Source organism: Macaca fascicularis, chromosome 3 (assembly GCF_037993035.2).
Source record: "Macaca fascicularis isolate 582-1 chromosome 3, T2T-MFA8v1.1".
Lineage (NCBI taxonomy): Eukaryota > Metazoa > Chordata > Mammalia > Primates > Cercopithecidae > Macaca > Macaca fascicularis.
This window is the reverse complement of record NC_088377.1, coordinates 103875127-103884090: the sequence shown is the minus strand read 5'-3', so window position 1 is coordinate 103884090 and position 8964 is coordinate 103875127.

The window sequence follows — 8964 nt, the reverse complement described above, 5'->3', positions numbered from 1 at the left end:
CCTTGTATCTTGGGGATCAAATGCCCAGGAAAAAATTAGGAGGTGTTTGGGATTATGCTGAAAACCCTGACAACACTGCGTAGGAGCTGTCTCTTCCTTTTCCCTTTTTTACTGTAAAGAAGAACTTACACTCCCCCACAGCCATGCCACAATCCCATGGACCAGCCGTTCCTGTGTGAAGGTGGGCCTCTAGGAGTGTTTTGTGCCTTTTAGGAGTTATTTGTGGCACACTGAACTTGCTGACATGCCATTTAGAAAAGTGAATACTGTGTACGCACTGTAACCACTATTTCATAAGTATTTTTGGTGTACACTGTTCCTCAGCACTCACAGGCTTCAGAGTAAGAGCTCCCGGAGTATGCATTGACACGATGCGCTGCAAATGATCCGGGCATGGGGGAGTCCCCGAGTGTGCATTGATTCCACACACGGTCACGGCTCCTACAGGGTTTTTATGGCACAGCTTGCCAATGATCCGTGTGTTAAAGACTCCCCAAATACCCATTGACACGATAGACTGGAGTTGTTTGGGTCTATCGTGGCAATGATCCGGGGATAATGGCAGTGTCTTATACAATTTCATTGAGATTGGAGTGCTCATGGTCCTAATGGCAGAACCGGAACTGCCCCAGTTAAGTCCCACCATGGCGCCCAGTGAAGGGTGTGTAAGTCTTTGACCTTCCGCTTCATGACACTGTGTCATCGCTAATGTTTATTGATATTTTAACTAACACAATTGAGTTAGCATTTTTCCCCCTGAAAATTCATTTTTGTAATTCAACACCTGAATTAGGGGGTCTATCTGTTGATGGTTTCATTTGTTTAATCATAAGCTAAAGACCTAGGAAAGGTCATTCTTAAACCTAAAGTGGTTTGGGAAGAAGAATCTTGGGAGATGCATATGAGCTTGAGACAGAGTTAATATGGAATAAATAACCTCAGTCCTGAGAAAACCTAGTTGGCTAGGCTGAAATAGACAAGACAAGAAGGTGGGAAGAAGACGTTTTTAAAAATAATGAAAGTAATATATTCAATAAAAATAATTCAAACACTGCAGAAATGTATGAAATAAATAGAATCCTCCTTCCTCCTATACCATTCACTGTTACAAGCACTATTAATATTTTTGTATATTCTTCCAGTAACTTAAAAACACATACAAATCTATACAGTCATGCATCTCTTAATGATGGGAATATGTTCTGAGAAATGCATCGTTAGGCGATTTCATCATTGCACGAATATCATAAAGTGTAGTTATACAAACCTAGATGGTGTAGCCTACTACACACCTAGGCTATATGGTATAGCCTATTGCTCCTAGGCTACAAATCTGTACACCATGGTACTGTAACAGAACACTGAAGGCAATTGGCCGGGCATGGTGGCTCATGCCTGTAAATCCCGCACTTTGGGAGGCTGAGACCCGCCTTCAAGACCAGCCTGGCCAACATGGTGAAAACCCGTTTTTACTAAAAACCCCAAAATTAGCTGGGCTTGATGGCACACACCTGTAGTTCCAGCTACTCGGGGGGCTGAGGTAGGAGAACCACTTGAATCTGGGAGGTGAAGTTTGCAATGAGCAGAGATTGTGCCACTGCACTCCAGCCTGGGCGACACAGCAAAACTCCATCCCCCCCCAAAAAAAAAAGAACACTGTAGGCAATTGTAACACAGTGGTGAGTATTTGTGTATCTAAACATAGAAAAGGTACAGTAAAAATACAGTATAAATGATTAAAAAAAAAAAAAAAAAAAAAAAAACCCTGTATAGGGTACTTACCATGAATGGAGTTTGCAGGTCTAGAAGTTGCTCGGGTGAGTGGAGTGAATGGTGAGTAAATGTGAGGGTCTAGGACATTCTGTATACTACTGTAGGCTTTATAAACACCGTACACTTAGGCTACACTAAATTTATTTTTAAAAAGGTAATTGCTCTACAACATTATGATGGCTATGTTGCCACTAGGCTCCAGGTTAATCTTATGGGTCCACTGTTGTGTATTCTGTCCATTGTTGACCGAAATGTCATGATGTGGTGCATGACTGTATATCTACTCTTTGTTTACACGAATGGGTTAATGCTGAACGTTACTCTTCAGCGTCTTATATTTTCAATTAATAATACAGTCATGTGCCCCATAATGATGTTTTGATCAGCAATGGACCGCATATACGATAGTGGCCCTGTAAGATTACCATGGAGCTGAAAAATTGTAACATCTTAATGCAACACATTAGTTGCGTGCTTGTGGTGATGTCAGTGTAAAGAAACCTACTGAATTGCCAGTCATTTAAAAGTGTACCACATAACACAGTATGCCACATTATCAAGTACATAATACTTGATAATAACAATAAACAACTGTTACTAGTTTGTGCATTTACTATACTATTTATTATTATTTTAGACTGTACTTTCTACACATGCATACACACATATTTATACACACACACACATATATATACACACACACACATATGTATGTATAAAAGTTAACTATAAAACAGCCACAGGCAGGTTCTTCAGAAGGATTCTAGAAGAAAGAATTTTAATAGAGGAGACGAGGCTGGGCGCAGTGGCTCATGCCTGTATTCCCAGCACTTTGGGATGCCGAGGCAGGTGGATCACCTAAGGTCAGGAGTTCGAGACCAGCCTGGCCAACATGGTGAAACTCTATCTCTACTAAAAATGCAAAAATTAGCTGGGTGTGGTGGCAGGCACCTGTAATCCCAGCTACTTAGGAGGCTGAGGCAGGAAAATCACTTGAACCCAGAAGGCAGAGGTTGCAGTGAGAGGAGATCATGCCATCGTACTCCAGCCTGGGTGACAAGAGCGAAACTCCGTCTCAAAAAAAAAAAAACATATATATGTATGAATGAGATGGCAGTTCCATGCACTGACGACCTTACAATGGGACAAAATGTGAAGGTGGAAGACAGTGATATTGATGATCCTGATCCTGTCTAGGCCTAGGCTAACGTACCTGTTTGTATCTTAGTTTTTAACAAAAAACTTAAAAAGTAAAAACAATAAAAATAAAAATTTTAAACATAGAAAACAGCTGCTATAAATAAGGATATAAAGAAATTAAATAATTTTGTACCGCTATACAATCTGTGTTTTAAGGTAAGTATTATTACAAAATAAAAGGTTAAAAAAATTAAAAAGTTTTTAAAGTAAAAAGTTAGAGAAAGCTAAGTTTAATTCATTATTGAAGAAGGAAAAATAAATAAATAATTTAGTGTGGCCTAAGTATACAGAGTTTATTTATTATTTTCACTTTTTATTTTTTGAGATGGGATCTTGCTATGTTACACAGGCTGGATTAGAACTCCTGGGCTCAAGTGATCCTCCTGCCTCAGCCTCTTGAGTAGCTGGGATTATAGATGTGCATCACCATGCCTGGCTAGAGTATAGGGCTTATAAAGTCTGTAGTAATGTACAGTAATGTCCTAGGTCTTCACATTCACTCTTTACTCATCCACTGACTCACTCAGAGCAACTTTCAGTCATGCAAGTTCCATTCATGCTAAGTGCCCTATACAGGTGTATCTTTTCTTTTTTTTTTTTTTTTTGAGACAAGAGTCTCACTCTGTCGCCCAGGCTGGAGTGCAGTGGCGCGATCTCAGCTCAGTGCAACCTCTTCCTCCCAGGTTCAAACAATTCTCCTGCCTCAGACTCCTGAGTAGCTGGGACTACAGGCACGTGCAACCACGCCCAGCTAATTTTTTGGATTTTTAGTAGAAACGGGGTGTTACCATGTTAGCCAGGATGGTCTCTATCTCCTGACCTCGTGATCTGCCGGCCTCGGCCTCCCAAAGTACATTTTTTATCTTTTACACTGTATTTTTACTGTACGTTTCCTATGCTTAGATATACAAATACTCACCATTGTATTACAATTGCTACAGTATTCAGTACAGTACCATGCTGTACAGGTCTGTAGCCTAGGAGCAATAGGCTACACCATCTAGCCTAGGTGTGTAGTAAGCTCTATGATCTAGGTTTGTGTAAGTACACTGTATGATGTTTGCACAATGATGAAATCACCTAACAACACCTCTCTCAGAAAGTATCTCCATCATTAAGTGATGCGTGACTATTGAACTTCACTCCTTCTTAGCACATTTATATCTGTGGCATCCTTTTAAATAACTGCATGGAATTCCAGGGTATGGATATAACAATGTTTAGATGTATGCTATTTCAACTATTACTTCAATGAATACCCTTATAATTCACATTTGGAAATTTGTGCAAGTATGTTCATAAAATAAATTTTTAGTAGTGGAAATGCAGCTAAAAAGACGTACATTAAAAATGTTGATATATATTGCCAAGCTGATCATCTTACACACCGACTAACAGTATGTGTGCTTAGTTTCCCACTCCAGGCTAACATGACGTTTTATCATGTCCACTATCATGGATAGTGAATTTCCCGCCAATTTCTCTGCATAGCTTTATGGTGAGAGTCCAGTACTGGGGGTGGTGATAAATGCAGTGTAGTGCAGAAGCCAGACTACAGAGTAGTAAGTCCTATTAGCCAAGATAAAAAAAATAGTTGAGCCACAAATCACACTGAGAGCAGATGGATTTTGGTAATAACCTATCAACCTGGGAGAATCAGAATTAGAGCACATTAATTCATGATTCAGCAAATATTTATTGTGAGGTTATAAGCAACTCCTCCACTGAATAAGCCCCTTGAAAGCAGGAGCTTTGGCCTCCAAAGAATTGTAGATTGAGAGTTGTTTTTATTGTTGGTGTTGTTTGTTTGCTTAATTGGTCACTTCCTGTGTACCATGTGCCTGGCTCTGTGCAAAGCCAGGGAATCAAGATGGCTGACATGTTATTCTTTGTCTCAGGAGCTCCGGGTAGGAGAGACAGTGGGATGTAAACCAGTCTGAAAAGTCACATAGTACAGGCAAAGTAAACATTGAGCAAGTGACTTGCATGGATTACATAAATTTCCCCAAAGTTCAATATTTGAGCTGGGTCTTGGAAGATGAGTAGGGAATGATTTCCAGATTAAGGAAGGACTTTTAGACAGAGGAAACCACGATGAAAGGGGTGGAGCTTTGTGGGAATGCCCATATGAATGGCACAGGGTTTGTGTGTCAGGGAGAAAGGAGAGCAGAAGGGCATGTGCTTCCTACTTACAAGGTGCCAGGAGTGTAAGGGAGAGATATAGGGAAGGAGTGGGTGTTCCCATTCAGGCTCTATATCTGAATTGTAGTGGGGCACTGGTAAGCCATGAACATCCCATAACTTTAATGTGCCTCATTTGTAAAATGGCTAGATCATTTCCAATATTTTTATCAGCTCAAAAATCTTATGGCTTTTGAGCCACAGGACTTGACTTGCCTGAAAGGATTTTATCTTCCAATCTGCATACTGGGGAGCATTGTGTGATACCTAAGAGTGTTCCTTTACTATGGTAGTAAGGGGCTGCTTATAATTTGCTGGAACTAACAACCAGGGGCACTTACTGTGACCTCAAATACTTTATACACCTTTTGGCAAAACAGAAAAAGAAAGAAATGCAAGAAAATAAAGGAAAAGAAGAGGAGACTAGTAAAAATGAAGAAAAGTGAAAAGCAGGACATAGGAATCTTCTGGCAATTACTCTTTATATGCAGATGAATCCTATCTCCACTCTGGAAGTTGAACGGATGTTGCTTAAATGGTTTCTCTGAAGTACATTGCAGAGTTGGATGTCAAGTGTCCTCTTTCTTGGGATTCACACACTGAATGAATTTTATTGGACTTGATAAGCTTGCCATCATGTCCTCCTCTGTGGCAAAGGGAAGCATTCTGACTGAGGCAGTGTCTAAAGAGAGAGAACCCTGGGACCTATTGATTACAGACCTCCCTTCAGGCTGACATCAGTACTCTTTGAGAATTATTACCAAGCCTACCTTGCCCAAAAGAATGAAGGACTTGCTGACTTTCAGATGAACTATACATGGTTCCCCCAATTTTTAGACTCAGCCTTTTCCAAGTGGTATTTGAGGCTATCTAGAAGCAAACAAAATAAACACAAGCAGATAGCCCATAAGACCAAACGTGCCATCATAACATCTTTTATGACCAGTGACTCACCTAAGATGAGGGATTTTGCTGAATTTATTGAATTATTGAAGAAGGATGCCTTGCCAACCCTGTCAGTCACTAGAGTCTTGGATTTTACAAAGGAAAGTGAGAGGTCTAAGAGGCTCTGCTAAAACCTCACAGAGTCAAGCCATCTGTCCCACATTGATATTGGGGATTTCCAAAATAGCTTCCTATGAGATCACCTTACATGTGGAAGCCATGGCAGACCTCTCCAGGGGGACTCCTGGTGGAACCAAATTTGATATTTTCATTGGCATGGAGCAAGGACTGGCTGCTGAAAACAAATTTCTGATTTCCTCTGAAATTCAAGGGCAGCACAGGGTTACTGATAGTATGACAAGAGAGGTGAGCAGGTGCCAGTCCCAAATTACTGTCAGGATTTTAGGGACCTGCAGTCTTTGTTCAGAGAGCAGAATTCTTCATCCATGATTCACTCCCAGATTACTCCCAGAGTAAAGATTGTTTTGGAAGAATGGTCATTGTGAAAGAGCATGTCCCTCTACCAGTATCAAGAGAGCTACTGGCAGAGTATGTCATACATGTCATTGGGTGTCAGGAAGCTTAAGTATTTCTATGTCAGTACAGACCAGGAGACCCAAAAGTACCCATGTGGAGCCATGAGCACCAGATTGAAGTAATGATGGTTGATAGTCCCCAGTTGGTGAGACATTTTCCTGGCCATTTACGAAGATTATTGAAACTAATATCACAGTAATTGTTTAGTTGATATTTCTGGAGCTATGCTGCAGTTGTGGAGTTTGCTTCCTTCTTGGAAAAACTTAGGAAAATATTGAATCAATCAGAATTAGAGTTCCAAAAGTGTTTCTAGGCTTATGATCTTGCAAAGTAACTGGACCATATCCAGATGCTCAATGAGGACTGATCAAATGAACGAGTGAAGAAGGAAGAAAGGAATGACCTAATATTATATAAACAATAAAATGGCTCCAGAATTATTTTTATCTAGTTTGATGGTACCTGTAAACAAGGAGAGAAATGATTATAAGCCTAAACATGTAGGTGATAGGATTTAACTACTTGTCACCAGAAGTTGTAAAAAGAGAGAAAACAAAGAAAAAAATGATCAATTTCTAATTCTTTCATGTCCTTTGAGAAACACAGTCACAGGAAGATCTCTCAAAGTAAACTGCATTTAATTCTGGAGATGCCATCAATTAACTTGAAATCGTAAGTTTTGAATCTAAAGCGATAGCTTTGAATATGTCACATATATACATAATGAACTGTAGTAGTGTCCAAATATTTAAAGCCTGTAAAGCTCCTAACATGGAGGTGGACATAGAAGGAGAAGAAGAGGCCAATAGACACTTGCAAAGGTCATTCCAAGTTTATGAAAAAATCAGATTGTTGAAGTGAAGTAGGATGTTTCCAAGAAAGAATCAGATTTTCTTTCTACCTTAGAAAACACATAGAATCTTCAGCAAATGAAATTAAAACTGCACACAGAAGATTGAGTTCCTGTAAAAGTCACTTAACCGGGGAAGACACAACCACATATTTTATACCATGGAACTGCAGAGAGTTCAGGGTCATATCAAATAATTGTTTTCCCAACACAAAATGTAAGACATCTTGAGGACGAAATTTCAAGACAGTAAGTTTCATTTGGCATCAACATTTTAGCATCGGATCTTAAGGGACCCCCAAAACTATAAGACAGAGAAAGCAATTCTTCAATGGCCAATGTAGCTGCTTTAAGAAGCATGGGGCATTTCTTTCTTTTTTATTTTTAAAATTTAGATTCAGGGAGTACATGTGCAGGTTTGCTACATGGGTATATTGCAGAAGCACTGGGTATTTCTGTATCTGGTAAATTCAGAGATAGTCTCCCAGTGTACTTTTTTTTTGCACGTTTAAATGTCCCATGATTGAATATACATAATTTTCAAAGTGAGGTTAGCAGACTCGATACATCAAGATGCTTGTTCCATTTTAAAGGCAAAGTTTTCTACCCTTGAAATCAGCAGTAAAACCTCCCTGGGCGATTTTTTTTTTTTTTTTTTTTTGAGATGGAGTCTCACTCTGTCGCCCAGGCTGGAGTGCAGTGGGGCTGTCTCACCTCACTGCAAGCTCTGCCTTCCCGGTTCACGCCATTCTCCTGCCTCAGTCTCAAGAGTAGCTGGGACTACAGGCGCCCACCACTACGCCCGGCTAATTTTTTGTATTTTTAGTAGAGACGGGGTTTCACCATGTTAGCCAGGATGGTCTCTATCTCCTGACCTCGTGATTCGCCCGCCTCGGCCTCCCAAAGTGCTGGGATTACAGGCATGAGCCACCCCTCCTGGCACCCTGGGCGATTCTTAAGCACATCCAACTTCAAGAACTTTTAGAACTTTGATTAGGGGTTGTGATAGTATGATCTAAAGTTGTTGGTTAGTTCCTTTAAATATTGGGAGTTATATGCTGGAAGAAGTAGGCATGGTTAAACAAATATTTCTTTTTAAAAATGAAAACAGCCTTATTATTTTTCTCTATAGAAAAATGGTACATGCTCATTGTAAAAAAATAAAAAATGTTAGCATATAGAGAAGAGGCCGGGTGCAGTGGCTCACGCCTGTAATCCCAGCACTTTGGGAGGCCGAGGTGGTAGATCACGAGGTCAGGAGTTTGAGACCAGCCTGGCCAACATAGTGAAACCCCATCTCTACTAGAAATACAGAAATTAGCTGGGTATGGTGACGCATGCCTGTAAGTGCAGCTGCTTGGGAGGCTGAGACAGAAGAATTGCTTGAACCCGGGAGGCGAAGGTTGCAGTGGGCTGAGATCATGCCATTGCACTCCAGCCTGGGTGACAGAGCAAGACTCCATCTTGAAAAAAAAGAA